Source organism: Myotis lucifugus, unplaced genomic scaffold (assembly GCF_000147115.1).
Source record: "Myotis lucifugus unplaced genomic scaffold, Myoluc2.0 scaffold_33, whole genome shotgun sequence".
NCBI classification, from domain to species: domain Eukaryota; kingdom Metazoa; phylum Chordata; class Mammalia; order Chiroptera; family Vespertilionidae; genus Myotis; species Myotis lucifugus.
In genome coordinates this window covers 1,109,114-1,128,801 of record NW_005871081.1, presented here as the reverse complement: position 1 = coordinate 1,128,801, position 19,688 = coordinate 1,109,114, and positions in this window count along the sequence as shown.

The following is a 19,688-nucleotide window of genomic DNA, read 5'->3' as shown; positions in this document are numbered from 1 at the left end:
TCACTATCTGAGTGCCATCTATATATATAAAAAGCCAGTGTCCATGACGACCAAATGACTGGTCACCATGAAGTGCATTGAGCACCTCTCGGCCCCTGCCCCGCCCCCCCTTGCCTGCAAGCGAGGCAGGGCGGGACTGGGGAATGGCGAGTGGGCTGAACGGCTGACCTCTTGGTCCCTGCCCACAGCCCACAGGCTCCCATGGATCAGTGATGGTGAACGGGGGAATTGGGGTGGGTGGCGGGAAGACCGGTCTGGCTGTCAGGCCATTGGGATCTCCAGCTCATTCCTGGCTGCTCGGGGGCTCAGGCCTGCGGGAAAGCAGGCACCGGCAACCTCACCTCCATGCATGTGCACTGGGCCGGCTGCTGATGGAATGCGCTGCCTGCTGGGGGCCTCTCAGGTTGGGGGCACACACCGCAGCTTCTGTCAGCGCCTCAAGCCCCAGCAGCAGTGACAGTGGTGTCGCCCACGTGAGCGGCCCCAAGCGAGCAGCACGTTCTATCAGCGGCTGGCCCAGTGCATGCACATGTAGGTGAAGTTGCCAGTGCCTGCTTTCCCACAGGCCTGAGCCCCCAAGCAGCCAGGAATGAGCTGCTGATCCCAATGGCCTGATAACCCGGTGGCAGAGGCGGCATTCGGCCTGGGGACTGGTGAACGGGCAGAAGATGGCCCTGATTGCAGGAGACTAGGCCCTAGGGACCCTACCCACACGATTTCATGTGCTGGGCCTCTAGTTTGTATATAATTAGCATTTTCTGCATCTTAATTTCCTTTAAAAATCTTGCATTACTATTTTTAAAATTGCTATTTTAGCTTTTAAGCCAGCAATACCATGCATGAAGTCATAGGTTTGGTGCACTTGTTTGCTTTTCGTGTCTTGTTACTTGTTCATGCACATCACTAAAGTCACCTGTCTGTGTCCCAAAGACTGCATAATCCCAGAGTAGATGAGGCATCAAAGTCCTTCAGAGAAAAATGAGGGGCCTGGCAAGAATAGGCTTAAACAGAGACTGCATCTCTTTTGCAGAGGGGTAACCAGAGCACTCGAGGGTGAGGATTCTCCACAAAAGCCATGTGGGAATGTTTCCTACTGTGTGGAGAAATCATGGTGAAAGTCTTAAAGTTCTGGTAATGAAAGGTAGAGATGGATGTAGGGGGATCATCTCTGGAGCATTCCCTTGGCTGCCCACAGCCCCGGGTATAGCCTCTGCCTGCAGCAGGGAAGTGATGTGGATTCAGGCCTACGGGTGTGGAAAAACATGGGTAGACATATCCATTGAGCAGGTGTTCTTAGAGTCAGACTATGAATAGATTGTTTGAGGCTGGGACCCCTGGGAGGCCAAATCTGATGCAGTGTGCAGGACTTGCTTCTGGGAGATCTCTGGGAATCTACAGCTGAGGACAGGAAGGAAGGAAATGGGATTGGGCTTGGGAGAAATCAGGAGGAGTACAGTCTCAACAATGGACCCAGCTGGCCCCCCAGGGTACTCTGAACCTGGCTAGCCTTTCAAAGGTTCCGGAGCAAGAAGGCCAGCCCTTGCTCCCCTGTGTGAGTCAGCCTTCAGATGCAACCTGTGCTGGGAGTTTTGTGTGTTCTTCATGTAGAATATTGTCCTGAGAAACACAGACTTTAAATTCTTAGAAAAGTAAATGGATAGCTACAGCAAATAGTATGACCAGTATTGTAAAAGGTCCACAATTATTGGGGAAGGAATGTATGATTTTCATTTTAAGAAGGGCCTGGGGTCCCACCAGACAGGGCTCATTAATTTAAGACAGTTGAACTCACAAGCATCAGAGTTCACAATTCAATTATGAAGGGAGATAATCTTCCTGGGATGGTTTATGTAGTTTGTGATTTTTAATTAATTCTGCTCCATGAGGTAATGCTGCAGATTGCAGCCTGGGCCCACAGTCTCAGGGCTGTTGATCTTCACTTTAGTAAGCTGTGCCCAGGCACATGCACAGCATAAAATACCTTCACCCTGTCTCTGCCACATTTGGGTGGTGATCTCAAGAGGCAATGGTAGCATAAACATTCTTCTAATGGAGCAGACAGCAATTTCTAGCAGCTGTTGGTCAATGTCCTAATCCTACAGAACCTGCTCATGGTAACTGTTCCTCCTCTTCTTCCCCAGTTTGGACACTAAAACTAAATAATAAAATTCAACTCCAAGAAAGAGTGCTTCCTAAGAGCGTACTCACGATCCATCCACTTGATCTGCTCCAGTCCTTTGGGTTCCCAGAATACTATCCTAGTTTACCTTTTTTTTAAAAAATCGATTTTAGAGAGAGAGGAAGGGATAAGGAAAGAGAGAGAGAGAGAGAGAGAGAGAGAGAGAGAAAGAGAGAGAGAGAAGAGAGAAAACATCGATTGGCTGCCTCTTGCAAGCCACCCTGACCAGGAATTGAATGGGAGACCTTTTGGTGCTTGGGACTATGCTCAACCAACTGAGCCATACCAGCCAGGGAAATTTGTGCCATTTTAATGTGTACAGTTCAGTGGTATTAAGCACATTCACATTCTTGTGCAACCGTTACCATTCATCTCCAGAACTTTTTCATCTTTTCAAACTGAAACCCTGAGTCCCTTAAACCCTAATCCCTCACGCTCCCCCAGTCCCTGGCAACCCACCTTTCTAATTTTTGTCTCTGTGAATTTGACAAGTTTATGTACCTCATAGGACTAGAGTGTCAGAGTGTTTGCCCTTTTGTGACTGGTTTACTTCACTTAGCACATGGTTTTCAAGGTTGTTGTAGCATGTTTTAGAATTCCATTCCTTTTTTTAAGGCTGAGCAATATTCCACTGTATGTATAGACCACATTTTGTTGATCCTTTCATCTGTTTGTGGACATTTAAGATGTTTCTACCTTTTGGCCACTGTGAGTAATGCTGTTATGAACATGGTTGTACCAATGTCCATTTGAGTCCTTGCTTTCTATTCTTTTTGGGGATACACCCAGGCATTGCCCAGAAGCTTTTAAGAATTTTAAATGTAGCTAGTGTGGCTGAGAAACTGAATTTTAAATTTCATTTAATTAAAATTTTAAATAGTCACATGTAGCTAATGGCTCCTATATTGGTCAGCACAGCTCTAGAACATCCTGAGAGATACAGTGAGATAATATATTTCCTTAATATTTTTATGAATTTGAGTTGTGGTTTTCTGTTACTTTGCAGACCCCCATCAACTATTCTCTTGTCTGTGTGTACACTTTGTTGTTGTTTATTTGGATTTTTTTTGTCAATTTAATAACATCTGGGGAAGCAGCAAATATACATACATTTGTTCAGTCATTCTTTTTAGTCTGAACTGGCTGATTTTTGTTCTTCTGTAAAGTACCTGATTCTGCCTGCAGACCTACTTGGTATGATTTAGTATTGTCAAAACCAGTATACTTATATATTTGGTGCAGGGAGCATCTGGCTCCTCCCAGATCACAGGCACTGGTTCCCCAGCCTGCTGCCTGGGCCTTGTTTTCTTGGGGAAGGAAGGAGGCCTGGGAGGGCTCACAGAACCTTCTTCTGTTCTCCTAGAGAGGAGGTTGTCCAAGATTTCTCCACCTCATGCTGCTGCAAGTGGCTCCCTTGTCGAGGTGAATTTGGGGTCTGAGTTGTCATTCACTTTGACCAAATTGTGCTATGTCACTCTAACATGACAAGTTTTCACTACTTATACTTTTTAAAAAATGTTTTTGATGAGTTTTATGAAGGACAGAAGATTCTATACCACCATCTTTCCTAGAGGCATTCTGGACACTAGAGAACGGTTCATTTTGAAAGAGACCCAGATCTCAGTATAAATAGTTTTTGGTGCAAGTTGAGATTTTTGTGGTGGTGGTAAGATTTGTAGGAGAGGTGAATTATTAATCACAAAGAGAACAATTGTGATGAATTTTCAGTAATCGTATGCAGATAGGGTGTTTTGAACACTGAAGAGGGGAAGCTTGGGATCATGGAGATACTGAGGAGTTACATGGACTAGCGGCATCAAACCACTCCAGAACTCTTTGGGTTTTCTTTCCATTTTGCCTGATAGAAGTAGGTAAAACAAAAAATTTTGAGAAATTGACCTGTCATTTTTGAGAAATTACTTTAGTAGCACAGCATGAGAGACAATAGAAAAAGGAAACAATTTTTTTTATATGAAGTACCACAGCCAACATAAATAAATAAATACAATAGCATTTGCATTTCACGCAGTTAGCAAATTAAGGCAGGAATTCAAGAAGGAGTCTTGATGCCAAAATTTTTGGACTAATCCATAGTGATTGTTTTTGTCATGAATCCAAGGGACAAAATGAAGGCAAGAGCATATGCTTGTTCCTTAATAATTAATTAATAAAAATTAATCTTCAAAATTGTACCTAAGTCATATAATTTAAACATTTTGCTCTGTATATGTGCCACTTTTAAGATAAGCCCTATCACTAGAGTGTAAGACATACACTTAATGCTGAATTCTGTTTGCATAATAAACCCAAAATACAGGGTAGGAGATAGGTGCAAAGAGAAGTTGGCCAGGCATGAAGCTGGGTGGCTCCAGGAAGGAGTCATTTTCAAGACCCTACTGCTCTCTCATCTCCTAATTCAGTCAAAGTTCTTCTGATAAAGGCCTTTTGAGAACTGAGCTTCCCAAACCTAAGCTTATGAAGTGAAAATAAAATCACAACACTTAGCAAGGTGGACATTCATTTATGCCTGTAGTCCTGTTTAATACTCATCATCACTGAGTTACATGAACTGATTGGCCACACTCTGCAGGCTTCTTCCAGGTGTCTTTCTCTGAGAACCATTTGTCATTATCTGTGGCTCAAAGGGGAGACAGTTACAGAAGCCCCAGCCTCTGATACCACCCCTGTCCACTCCATGCCACCACCTCAAATTGCACGATGGACCAAGGCCACCTCTTGCTCATGCAGCCTGACACAGGCAGAGAAAGCTGTGTCTGTCTTTCCTAGAGCCTATAGTCGTGTTTGCCTACGTGGGATTTGTTTTCCCAAGTGCAGTGCCTGGAGCTCTGATGTGTTGTAGGAGAAACACATTGTTGTGACAATGTTAGCCTCTCGGCAAATTGCAGAGCCTTGAGGATTCCATTCAAGGCGTCATGCAAACACTTTTTGGAGCTAATAATGTAGTGCCGTATATACAGCTAGAAAAATTATCTAAATAGGTAGCATTTGAAGGAATAAAACAATCAGAAGGCTTTTTGGGGATAATGAAGATTACTCTGAATTTTTAAAACTGGATATACAGCTTTTAAAATAAGTCATACATTTCAAGGCATCTCCTGGCTCCCTCTTCAGCGGCTGTTTATGCCATCAGGATGTATTTTCAGCATTTGTCTTTTGATAGATTAAATTAGATCTCTAGATAATATTGTTGGAGAAACATTCTCTCAATTTCACCTGGCATGTAGCTTTCTGATTAATAATATTAACTGAAGAAATAACATTTCTGTAAATGCAGGGAATGAAACAATAATTTTACTAGGGGCTTGGGCAGAGATGAGGAGCCTATTGGGAGGTCACCGGTGCTCATGCTCCTCACAGGTCCCCTCGCTCTGCCCTTTTTCCAGTTTCCTCCAAGTTATTGACAATGAGTCCCCATCTTTGTGTGTCAGGGTCATAGTTGGAATAAGGGCGTGCTGTCTGTGCATTGTCATCTCCATCTTTCACTGTATGGAACATGAAGGCATCTTGCGCTTTTATTTCTAAGGCCCTTTAAAAATCGCAAAGCAGAGCAGATCCTTGACAACCTACCCCACACCTTGGCCACAAGGACAGTGCAGTCTCAAGAGCTCATTTTCCTCTGCAGCGGTCCCCACCCTTCAAAAGCAGAATCCAAAAGCACTGCGGGCTTGGGGGCAGACACATCTGGAAGCGGTCAGTGCTTTCCCCAACAGGTGCCGTGCTGCTCCATGTAGTAGGAGTCACTTCTGAGCTCCATGTCACCTTTGCCGTTGGGGCCACGGGGAACAATGGGCAGCTGTAATGTGACGTGTCCTCTTTCCCTACCATGTGTTATTCCTGAGGACTTCACTTACTATATGATCTCAGACTGTGTGTGTGTGTGTGTGTGTGTGTGTGTGTGCATAACAGTAGAAGTACATTTTCTGAAACATAAGGCTAAACACATCAAATGTAAAGATCAGACCAGGAAAGTCAGTGTGGGGTACTAGGAAAAATTGCTCTGTGGGTATAGGGCAGTGGTTGGCAAACTCATTAGTCAACAGAGCCAAATATCAACAGTAAAACGATTGAAATTTCCTTTGAGAGCCAAATTTTTTAAACTTAAACTATATAGGTAGGTTCATTGTTATTAACTTAATTAGGGTACTCCTAAGGCTTAGGAAGAGCCACACTCAAGGGGCCAAAGAGCCACATGTGGCTCGCGAGCTGCAGTTTGCCGACCACGGGTATAGGGGAATCAGCACAGACTCCCCTGTGCCCTCCGCAGGGTCACTTAATTACAGTGGGTCTTTGTTTCTTCACTTACCAAAGATGGGTTGGGGTAGGTCATGACCTACACAGTCATGCCTGCGACAAATATGCTGTGACCCACTTTGTGGTTCAACGTGCCTCCGTCCACGTCTGCGAGTTTGCATGTTTGTTCAATTCTTGACACCTTTTCTACGCTCATAACCTGATTCAGTCCCTGAGATGAGAGTTAGTTCCTCTTTCCCCATTTCCCATACCTTCATTAAATAATCACCTTCTGACTATGACTTACTATTTGGGTTCATACTAGCTCCCTTCGCTCTATTGTCCACCCCTTGAAGTCAGAGGTTCTGATGTTCATCTTTGAATATTGCAGTTCCTGACACCGGCCCTGCGCACAATAGACGCTCCCGAAATACTTGCTAGAGTAACTCAGTGAGAAAAGCCATCAGAAGGCGTGTCCTCTCTCTCTTCTCCCGTCTTTGAGCTAGACTGACACAGCCATGTCACTTGCATGGGGGACAGAAGGCTGGAGCAAGTGGAGACTGGACCCACCCCTGGCCCCAAGCCAGTGTCCTGTACCAAGCCCCTTAGGTTTGCTGTTCTGATCTCAGCACCTCAATCCAATCCCATTCAGAATTTCTGAAAAACAAGAACTTGGTTCCTGACCAATGTCTCCTACGTGAAACATTCCTAGACTTCCTGGACACAAAACGGAGCCACGGTCCCCTCTCCCTCCAAGGAAAGTGCCTTTGTGAGCGTGTGTCTTTGTGTGGAGGGTAGAAGAGAATGAAATATACTGTGGAGTGCTCAGCAGATGCCTGCCGCCCTAGGAACACGTGTTTTCCGGCGTATCATGTAACGGTACGCTGTGGGGAATAGCAATGAATAGTGTGGGCCACAATGATGTGCATTGTTGATGTTTGTTAAAATAAAGATATTCAATTTATAATAAAAGGGATTAAAAGCTTAATTCATGCCTATGTTAATATTTGCCTGCAAGTACACAGATAAATGGCGACGCACCTTATCATGTCGAACACCTGCACGCACAAGTTCCTCCGCTGAGATCTCCATGGGATTGTATGTTTCACGGAGCTGAAACTTTCATTTCCCAAAATAATGATATCATTCACTTACAGATAGAGATAGGCTCTCCTCACTCCAACTCTATCCCGAAATGAGTATTGTGACTCCAGCTACGAAAATACGGGATTAATTGCGGCGGCGAGACGCCACAGTGTTCCCGCCGCAGTAACAGAGAATGAAGGCGCAGCAGCCAGCAGCTCTGCGTCCCCTCACTCCTGCTCGCCCGCCCAGTAGGATGCGAGCTGCGCCCCTTGCCCCTCGGAGTCTCAGTCCAGGGACGGAGGCCGCTGACGCCGGCTTTATGGAAAGGAGCGAAGTCACAGCTGCTTGTAAATCGAATCATATTTTAAATGTTCCTGGGAGTTTGCTTTTTGAAAGAAGTTTATGATGAATTCTTTGGGAGAAGTGTCCTGATGGAAAATTTGCAAATGCTTATCAGCAGCTTTGACTTGTCCACCTCTGGGCCAATTCCCTGGAAGATGCGACAGTCATTTCAGGCTGTGTTTTCATCTAGCCTCAGAAAGCACACACAAATATGCATAAAATAACCAGAGGTACTAAGCTACACGTTATCCCTTAGGATATATGTTAAATGGATGGCATATTGCAGATATATTTAAAGGTCTTGGTTGTATTCATGTCCTGAGCCGCTGGGACAGACCACAGACCAGGCGGTTTAAACAACAGAACTTATTCTCTCACGGCCCTGGAGGCAGATGCCCCAGATCAAGGTGTGGGCAGGGCTGGCTCCCGCTGCAGGTGCGAGGGGAGGATCTGCCCAGGCCTCGCCCAGGTTTCTGGTGGTTCCTTGGCTTGTGGCAGCACAACTCCTGTCTTCCCATGGTGTCCCCCTGTGGTCACTTCTCTGTAGCCAAACTGCCCTCTAAGAAGGACACCAGTCATTGAATTAGGACCACCCTACCCCGGTACGACCGCATCTTGACTGGTTACAACTGCAATGACCCTATTCCCAAGGTCACATTCTGACATACTAGGAGTTAAGGCTTCAAGATATGAATTACTGAGGACACTACTCAACTCATAACACTCGTGTTGGCAGTTATAGTTTTGGGCAAGGCAGATGGTGGAGACCAGCATGTTGCCAATGGGCAGAGCAGATACTGGCACACTGAGGGAGGTGGTCTGGAGGTGTTGGGCCCTGAGCCAGAGCTATGCTGTGATCACTTAGCTGGTTTCACGTTCTTGGACTTTCATGAGTCCATAGAAAGAACAGAAATATAAACTGGACCCATGGTCATTTGTGGAATAAGCTACATCCCTTGGCTAGGAGTAAATGCAGGTGTGTGTGGTAGACCAGAAACTCCCTATATGTTGGCATGCCAGGGAGGGGACTTTGGGTGGTAAATTGTGACATCTACTGAAGTCAGAGGAGGACCTCTTGGCTGAAGAGGGGTTGACTTTTGCGGTGGTGCTGCTGGTATTCCAGCCCCAACACAGGCAAGTGTGTGTTTCCATGCATCACCCAGCTCTGGGCCTGGTGGGAATGAGCAAAGCCCAGAGAAGTAAGGTTTCAACCCTACAGTCACACAGAGGGGGAGCTTCCCCTCAGCCTTACATCATACCCGGCACTGGGCTAAGCCTGTTGCGTTCATCGTGGAGTTCAATCCTCTCTCAGGAGGAAACCCTCATTGCATTGTCTAGATCACGTGGGTGTTGAATACTTTTCTCCAAAGGTCTCAGCTGTATGCTGGGTTTTCCTGCCATCAGTTTGGGGCCAGGGGGCATGCTGTCAACCATGTGCTATAAATTCCCTCCACCAAAACTATAAAAGGATTTTGGAAAGATGATGTTAGAGAAGACCTGGGAGATAGAGGGACATATGACCAAGCTTGGTGTCTGGGGGCTGGGTCTGAGCAACTTGAATGCTGGTGGGTGAGATGTGTTGGCAGGATGGTGGGAAATCTGGCTTTTGTGAGCCTGAAGCTGTGTGAGCAGGGGGTGGGGAGAAATTCTCATTGAATTTATCTCTCTGAAAGGCATCAAAGTATTTCTTGTTGAATTAGGCACTCTTTTTGACAAGAGTTTGATTTCATTGATCTGTTAAACAAGTTAATCTCTTTGAACTCAGTTTCTTTATCTGTGGAATGGGCACATAATGCAGCTTTGAAAGTTGGTTGTTAGACTTGCCTATCAGCGTGCCTGGCACCTAGAATGGGTTCTGTACACAGTGGTTATAGTTCTAGCATCATTATAATGAATCTTTAAATATATTTTGGGATAAATTAAAGGATGGAATATTTTGCTTTCCTTGCAAAGATCTAATTCTAATCCCTATTTTGGTTTAGTTTTTGCATGGCTGCTCATTCTAGTAATTTAAAATAAATTTAAATAATAATATAATAAAATAATCAGCTCTTTTTTTATATAACTGGGGCTAATCTTTAAATTCCTGGTATGAAGTAAATCCCCAAATATGTCCAATATGTCTTGATCTAAAGTACTGTGCTTTAGAATTTTGGTTAGTAAACTATGCCCAGCTAAGCTTGCTGCTGGCCTTTTGTAAAGTGGGAAGAAAAAATATATGTGTGTGTGCAGCTATTATGGAGTTTTAAATAGTTGGTCAGTCCCCGTTCAAATAAAAGAGAAATAAATATGGATTGAGGGGGCTACTTAAGAATTCATTTCTACTGGGTGTTGTTTCCATCACAGTTTAGATCTATCTTGGACTGGACATTTTAAAAGATAACTGTGTTTGTAGGAAGATGGGCTTCTTTATTTTTTTGTTCCCTCTTTCATTTACACAGAATGACTTTTTCCTTTAAACACTGGAACTTTTGTTATGCTAATGAGGCAGGGACCATTTCCAATTCAATTTCACCTGGGCCTGGTCAGCCCAGTTGCCTTTTGTGGCCATCTCTGGGGACCTTCCTTGTCTTTTAAGCTGTAATTTAGTTGGAGCTGCCGTCAATTTCCTGTGCTCATTACATTTGCGGTGATATCGCAGATATTTCATTGCGCTGATGTTCCCAGACCCAGAGGGGAATGTACCTCCCCAGCTGGCCCCCCTGCCTGGCCGCTTGGCCCAGAGTCAGTCTTGCCTGGCCAGCACAGTCCGGTGCCTCTTCCAGATGTCCTGTTCTCAGGGTGGTTTGCATTGAGTCTGGGAATGGAAGCTTGGTTCCACAGAGACCGTCCAGAGGTACCGCTGCTCAGAAATTAATTAATGATTTCAAGGAGGTGGACAGGCCTGGGCCATGGCCACTGCCACTGCTCTTGCTCTGACCCATCTCAGAAGAAATGAGGTTTTAAACCCACTACTTTTAAGATTAACACAAGACCCCCAACCATGAAGAGTGCTTTATGATTAGTTTTTATCATAATTACCAGATGTCATGGACATCAACGAACAGAGGGGTTTTCCTACCTACGGTTGTATCAGCCAGTTCCTGTGTTGGGGTGCCCCGTGGTGGGAGGCTGAGCCATGGGCAGTTGCCTGGTGGGAGAGAGGAAAACATACCCGTTGGAATGAAGTTGGGGCCGCTGAATGGTTGAGCTGCCATGTACAACATGGTAGCAAGAGAATAAACCCACAGAATAACAGGGTGTCCTTAAAGGTGTCTTTCCTATTTGAAATCAGGCCTAAGGGGATCATATTTCTCATAATCAATCAAGGAAGATTAGTCTCGGTGAACTTAAAATCTACCTTTTTATAACATGTGAAGGTGACCTTAACAACAAAACTGAGAAGACATACAGAGAGGAGAGAGAGTCTTCTAGGAGTCAAATAATAGACAGAGAGAAAGAGTATGCCCCTTATGCATAGTGTCTATTAAGTTTTGGTGTCTGTTTTCTTTGCTATTCCTCCTGAACAGTCTGCAGCAAATTAAGCCAATCCTAATGTGGTACAGATTACTTTAAGTTACCTAGCTGGACCTTGGTTTTCTCATCTGTAAAATGGGGATGACAGGACCTACCCCATTGGGCTGTGTTATGAGAAAAGTTACCTGTTAGTCTTTAATTTTAGGAGAGCTGCACAAGACATTATCAACCACTAGGAACAGGCCGTGACCACTGGAAGTGCTCCTCGTTGCCATTGTTCCTGGAGTAACACGTGGCATGGTCCTAAAGGGTGCATGTGGCTCTATGCCCAGGAGGCCCATTATCCCATGATGGTTTTATAGCTGATTCTCAAGATTCTCCCTGTCACTGGGGTGTGCATTCTTCAGGGAAGGCCTGTGTACTTCCCTCAACATCACCAGTGATCTTCAACTCCCTGTTTTCCACTCCCTTTCCGTTGTGCTTTCCTGCTTCTTCTCTCACACTTTTGCTCGTCAGTTCATTTCTTTTCCTATTTACTCTCACTCTGGATTTCCAATACCTCCTAAAATTATTGTTGACAAAACCCAGTCTCTATTAGCCCTCAATGATGAGAAGAAGATCAATGCATTTACAAGCAGAATCTCTAAACTTTAGGTGTCCTAAAAATACTCTAAATATAAGCTCATCTCATCAGTGGTAAATCTGTGGTCTTCAAATATTTCTGATGTGCTCCTGGATGTGATCCTATTAAATTTTTCTAGGAGTCAAGTTATAGAGTCATCAATTTACAAATTTGCCACTGTCAGATGGAAACAGAGGGGATCCATATTTTATGTTAATGTTAAGAGACACTCGTCTGGGCAGCAGCATGACCCTGGCCCCTGGACAGAGGGACCAGGACACTCACACCTTGTCCTATGAGTCTCTGTTTGGGTTTCTACCCATTCAGCCTGTTGGGAATGAAGCATCTGGCCTTGTATTTTATTCCTTCTTATTTCTGTGGAAAGGACACACAGGCTGGATGAGGTTGATGTTGACTCAGATTAGACCTGTGTGCCCTGAGGACATCTATAATAATAAAAGTGGAATATGCTAATTAGACCAGACGTCCTTTTGGACGACCTTCCGGATGAAGCCAGGGCTGTGAGGGAAGCCTGGGTCCCAGATGCTGGAGGGAAGCTGGTGCAAGCAGCTAGGGGAAGGAAGGCCTACTCTTGCAAGAATTTTGTGCATCGGGCCTCTAGTCTTATTAATAAATATGCTTGTGTGACTTTGCCTATGTGCACGTTTTCTACATGTGACCTTGCTGAGCTTGGTTGGCATACAGATTGCCTTCCTGGGCCTGGTGGCCACTGCTGTCCATCCACTCATGCCCTGTCTATGGCCATATGTTCCTTCCTCCAGACTTGAGCTCTAAGGCTGAAACCCTTTTATCTGGTCTTCTACTAAATGGAAATCATGTGGGGTAGCTCTGCCCAGGACAGTGTCAGCAACAGGTCTTGGGGAAACACTGAGAGGCTGGAAACAGATGGTCAACAGTGGATCACGTGAAACTGCGTTGCCTGCACTGATATATAGAATTTTGGAGACAGCTGTGGAGTGTGTTTGACCTAACAACCAAAAAGCGTGGCTCTGAGTGCCAGCTTTGCCGCTCAAAAGCTGAGGGACCCCTAGGAGTTTCCTTAACCACTCTGGGCCTCCATTTCTTTATTTGGAAAGTGAAGGTTATAATAACAAGTGAATAATACATGAAAGAGAGCTTGTGAACTGCTCAAAGAGCAATCAAGTGGCAGCTATTTTGTATTCAGACAAGAAAGTACCCTAGTAGTCTTATTACTACATACTAAGTGTACAGCATGTTAATTGAATCTAAACATTACCTATTTTTTAGGAACATATGCCTATGGCTTGGTCAAAATTATGGCTGTGAAGCCACCATCCAAGAGTTAATTTATTGTGAAGTCCTACCTAATGCTTAATTAAGTACATGGTAGGAGAATTATGTTTTAATTTTTTTTTTTTTATAAGGCAGAGGTTTCATGCTATGACAACTGCTTTTGAATTGTCTTTGATCATTGCCCGTCAGATAGGTGTGGTCTGTAAGCATCTTACAAAATGTAATAAACTGGAAAGGTAAAAAAAATGGTCCTTTTCCCAATCTGTTTCCAGAAAAAAATGCTTGCCTTATCTGTATCCTTAGATGGATCCCCTCTAGAACAGGTCCAAATGTAGGCCTTGACCTTCCCTTTGTCCCTTCTCATGACTCAGAGTGGTAGAGCCCCTCCTGTGTTCCAGGCACTGAGTTGGCCAACAATGAGGGACAGGATCTCACGATTCTTGTACATCTGCGTTGGGGACATAATGTGCCTTGTTGCCAGTGCCAGAAAGGACAAGGTCAACCTCAAAAGGTGCACTGCGCTCACAGTGCAGTAAACGGTGGGAACTGAAGGAGATGAAGGCTGGTTCGGCATTCCCAAAGGACTAAGGAGGAGGTAGGCATGCCGCTCAGAAGCCGAGGGAGCCCTAGGAGGTTCCTTAACTACTCTGGGCCTCCTAGGACTTCCTAGGTGGGGAGAAGACTTCCGTAGGGATTGGGCTTGAGTATATGTGTCCAAGGGCACAAAGAAGCTCTGAGACGTTGAAAAAATAGGGAGTCATGAGTGATGGGCTCAGAAAGAAATGCCCCCCTGTGAACAAATTTCCGTCCCCAGCAGGCAAACTTTCTCTCTTTCCTCAGGCCAAACTTAATTTCCTACAATGTCAGGTCTAAATAAAGGCATAACTTTGGCTAATAGTCTTTCCAAATTTCACAAAACCATTTTATAAAAATGTTCACATTACAGTTTTAAAATGACTCCTTTCCAAAGAACAGGGCTATTCCAATGTAGCTTTTACTTCTCAGTAGTAACGTTGGGGTTCAGTTCTTTTGTATGTTTAAGAAACTGTAGATCTTTAAGGCAAGCATTTTCTATTCTTTTATTTGAAAATATTTATAATGGTAATTAACACCATAATCTGCAAAAACATGTTTAATATTTGCTGTAAAGGGAACTGTAGCTATGAATGCCCATTGCAATGTGATATTTCCAAGCATTCAAAATGGAGAGTCCTATATTTAAGACACAAGACATCTTTGGATTACAGTTTGATTTTCTTAAAAAGTTAAAATAAAAATTAAATCATATACATATATCAAATATAACAGAACTAATATTCTCTAAGCTCAATATTTTAGTCTGGAAATTATGACGTTGTGAATAGAGAAAAATATAAACAGCTAGAATAAGACAATCATGAAGAAATGAGATAATAGTCTTCAGATGAAACAATTAAATATGAATTATGACATAATTACAGACCCCCCGATGGGTAAAGAAGAAAGCTACTGATGATATAATAGTGTTTTCTGTAATGTCTACTGCTGTTTAGGCTAAAAAGAGATTCACTCCTTTGTAAATTCTTCTATTTTGTTGTTTTAAACTTTCTCAAATGTTCCTTTAGACTGGGGGTTTATGTGCTTCAACTGAGTAATGATATTAAAAAAGTTTAATCAATGTCCCAGTGGAATTATACATCAGAATGCTATTCCTTTAACTGCTCCACTGATTGACATGGAAACACATAATTCTTCCCATGGTTGTTAATTTTGCCATCTTTTCAAAATACTAGCAGTATACATTTCAGTCACTAGGAACTTATTTTCTAAGCAGTTAGGTATAAAAATTATTTAAAAGTTGAAAAACAACCATGGCAGCATGGCTCAGTGATAAGAGCATTGGCATGCACACCAAAGGGTTGTGGGTTTGATTCCCAGTCAAGGGCATGTACCTGAATTACAGGTGCAATCCTGGCCCCATTGGGTTCTGTACAGGAGGCAACCAATCCATGTGTCTCTCTCACATCAATGTATTTTTTTTCCTCTCTCCCTCCTTTTTTTCCATTCTCTCTAAAAATCAATGGGAGAAATATCCTTGGGTGAGGATTAACAAAAACAAACAAATAAACAAAAAGGTTGAGAATTCTGGTCTTAAGGTTTTTAAATTTTTTATTATCTTATACCCTTTTATTCAGTAGTAAATGTCATCATTCAATCAAAGTCCCCACTTTAAAGGGAAATTAGGTAGGTGGAAGCTGAGGGAAAAATTTATCATGCTTATATATAAACATATTTATAGGTACATTCATATACATAAACACACATGCATATAAACAGATGTACATGCATATAAATATTCATACACATATGCATGCTTGTATACCTATTCACAGAAACACATTAATATACATGTATCTTCATGAACATACACAAACATAACATTCATGTTTATATATCTGTTCATGTTTATGTCCATATACATAGAAACACATACACATTCATAAAGATTTACATACACATATAAATTAGTACACATATATACTGAAAAACATATAAATGTTCACAAAAATACCCATACCTATCGGACATATCCATATCATGTACATATTCATAAACATATGCACATTGATGGACATAATCATATACATATAGAAACAGTTGGACAGACAAGTTGGTGTATTTCATGATGCCATCGGAATCAGGTTATAGTGTATTGGGAGAAATCAAATGACAATATTGCAGCTATTCAGATTTGCACTTTATTTGCTTTTAAATTAGTGTTAGATTATAGTCCTGGATTGTGGGCTCACTGTGGCACCTGTACCCAATTTGATTTGTCAATGGCCCTGTTAATAAGTTTACCTATGACTGTATTATGCTTTTTATTGACTTCAACAGATTAAGGGTAAAAACATATATGACAGCTCATTCTGGATTTTTCATTTATAAACTTATATAATCTTTTAAAAATAAAACTTATTTTCTTATATTTAACATAATTCATGGTTATTATAAAAACGTGGGAAATATGGCAAAGTATGGGTTGGCAGGAGTAATTCAGCTGCAACGATGGTTAATGCAGCTGTAGCATTCAACTGGAATAATGGTATATTTCTCCTTCTATGATTATTATTTTACAGTGCTGAGATCCTAATGTAATACAATTTAGTATCCTGTTTTCTTCTAGCAGTGTTTTGGCACAAGGATTTTCCCATGTCATTAAAATTCTTTGTCAACAGTTTGCAATGGCATATAGCTGCAGTCTAATTTACTTATCTCGGGCTCTATTATTGGGCATTAGGTTTTGTGGTATTAGGATTATCTCACAGTGAACATCTTCAAATTAAGGATTATGTTTTTAAGAATTGATCTTCACAGGTGGAATTACTGTGGCAAGAGATATGAATACATTTAAGGCTTGATATGTTGCCAAATTGCATTCCCCCAAAATGGTCTGAATTTATACCTCTGATGGCAATATGTAAGCCAACATCTTGCATGTTTTTGAACTTGCTAGTGTTTCCAAGTGCCTTGGCACCGGTGCTGACATTCATAGATCAGCCTCTGTTTTCCCCACCACCAGCTTGTTGGTGGGGGGATGTGGGAGGCACTTTTGTTTCCAGTATGATAATACCACTTTGAACCCTCCAGAAATCTATGTAAGATTTTTCTTAACCTCCCATCTCACCAATGTTGTGTGCCCTGGGGAAGCCAAGCTCTCTCTGGGTGTTTTCTCACGATCACCCTGATATTTAACTCATGCTTCTGCTAAATTGGTTCAGTTTTTAGATTCTTTCATGATTCAGCCTTTGCTGTATTCCATATTGACGTAGATGTGAAACTCAAGCCTTTCTTTGTCTTTTTAAAAGCAAGCAAACAAAAGCCCAATTCCTTCTTGGGAAGAGAAGACCAGTGGAGTGGCTATGGGATGGACAGGGGCTGCACTGAAAAAGGTGATTTTCAATGAATATTAGACATGGCTCAGGACAGACCTCTGGGCCCAGCCAGGGCCTTCTCATCTGGTCCTGATTCTTTGTCGCCTCCCCTCTCTCCTCCGGGGGCCCTTGGTGACCTCCAAGTTCCTCGCACTCTTATTCACAGCAATGCATTCCTCCTCCACCCACCCCCAAATAGTCTCCAGGTCAGGCCTTTATATTAAAAAGTCAAGGTGGCCTATGGGACATAAGACTTCTCCTGTACAAACTCTACTCTCTGTAGAAGGGAGTTGAGATTGCAGCAGCAGTACGTCCCCCTCGCTACAATGACATTTGATGAATAAGACAGCGCTCCTTCTAACCTTCGGGTAATGATTTTCAGGTCATTGTAGACAGAGCAGCGTCTGGCACTGGCCACGTAATGTTCGTTTTTCTGTTTCCTGTTCCCTCCCTCCACCCCAATCCCTGTAGAATTTAAATCTTCTCTCAAGCAAGCACCTACTACATGGAGTTGTAAAATGTGCTGCTTTCAACTTCATCATTTCAGAAACAAACCTGAAGCTTAAATAAAAGTTCTGATGGGGTATGTGTGTGGGAATGGGTGTGTAGGACTGACTGAGGGGTACAGCCACTAGCTTTCTTCCCCACAGTTTGTAAGTGACACTGACACTTATAGACCAGAGTCTTGGAAAAGAGAGGGAAGTTGTCGCAAAATGAGGGGGATAAAATAGAAATGAAGAGAGCTCATCCTCTCCACGAGATATGTATCAGGTTGTCTCAGCAGTTGCTTCCACTTTCGTAGGCCATGGGTGAAGACAGTGATTCTCAGCGTGTGTCCCTAGACCAGCAAGCCCCATGGACCCCAAAGGGAGCTTATTAGAAATGCAGAGTCTCAGGCAGGGCCCCTGATGGACTGAATCAGTCCTGAGGGCAGGCACAGGAATCTGAATTTAACTAGGGGTCTGGGTGCTACTGCTGCCACCTCTAGTCTGAGCACCACGGGGCTTATGATAGCTTTAGCAGTTCTGCTTCTCCTGAGAGACGGGGCTTCGAGCTCTGCTGGGAGGTTGTGCTGGGCCCTGGCTGTGGTGTGTGGATTGAGTGCTGCGTTTCTGTGATGTTAGTTAAGATGTTTAATGGGGTTAGAACATTGGGGACAGCGCACTCCACAGGACATCACTTGCAATGGTTTATGATGACAGAGCTGGTGCATTTTTATGTAATTACAGTCCATACTTACTCATTATGTTCTAGTTAGCTGGATCTATACTTCAAGTAGACGAGGATGTAATATGTGAATATTGTGTATGTATAATGCATACGCATGTATCCACCCACATTCAATACCTTATAATAATGTAGTATGCCAGATTTTTAATCAAAGCATCCCTTTGTCAGGGTGCAAAACTAATTGTGTTGTTGCGTGTTGGAGGTCAAAGTTGTTATAATAAAACATCCATCTTGGAGCTTTTTAGAGGAACCTGTTTAAAAAGGTTAAAGTGGGTAATTATCACACCCTAATTTACAACTACTTGGCAATAAGAGTTGCTTTTCAATGAACCATTTATTCATGATCCGCTGCTCCACACTGCAGGATTCTTCTTGACTAGGTTAGGAAATGTAATTAATAAATGATAGGATTATTTATGGTTCACGGTGCCAGATTGGGAAATACAATGATCTACAGAATGAGCTAAAAATGATTCTCGAGCGCAGCCTAGCAGACTTTAATCCATGGATTGAATTGTCATAGCACTTGATATAGTGAAGTGAATTCTGGGTGGAGTTCCCAGGACGTTTCTGAATGTTGACACACCTCTTTCTTGTGCTGATCAAAAGCAGCCGTGCTCCTTCCAAAACAGAGTTAGGCAGCAACCTGTCCATCTTGTTCTGGATGTGTCCAGGTGGATTTTTTTTGGGCGGGGGGGCGGGGGCAGGGGGGAGAGGGTAAAGGGATGTTCATATGATTGCCTAATATAGGAATTCTCTGTAAATGATAGCTCTCAAACATAAATTAGGACTCAGATTAGAATCCTAACAAAAAAGAAAAGGATTGCACACACCCCCATGCACAAATTTTGGGAGCATTTTTCCAGCTTTTGAAAGGCAGGTTCAGGTCAGGCAAAGGAATACCCAGAGCTCCCAGGCACTGTGTCTCCATAGATGGGGCACAGGAGATGCAATCCTGGAACCTGAGGTGTTGGCATATATAGGGTTAGGTTACTGCCTGCATTTTGAATGGATGCGTCCAAATCCTGTTTTGAGAGGAGAGCCCTAGGTACATATACATTTTTCTCCATGTATGGTTTTCGATACATTGACCTGCCATGTGCTGTGCCGAATCTCCCTTATACGACACGCGTTTCATTTGTGGGGTTTCTGATTTTTACAATAAACTGGCAAGGTAGGTATGACACAGGAGTTAAATATTTACCAATTCCAGACTAAAGTTTCTAAGTATCTGAGATATACCTGCACCCGACTACTATGGTGTTTCGATGGCACCTCAGAATTTTCTGGCTCCTTCCTTATACTTAGCAAACATAAAAATATTCTGCTCTGA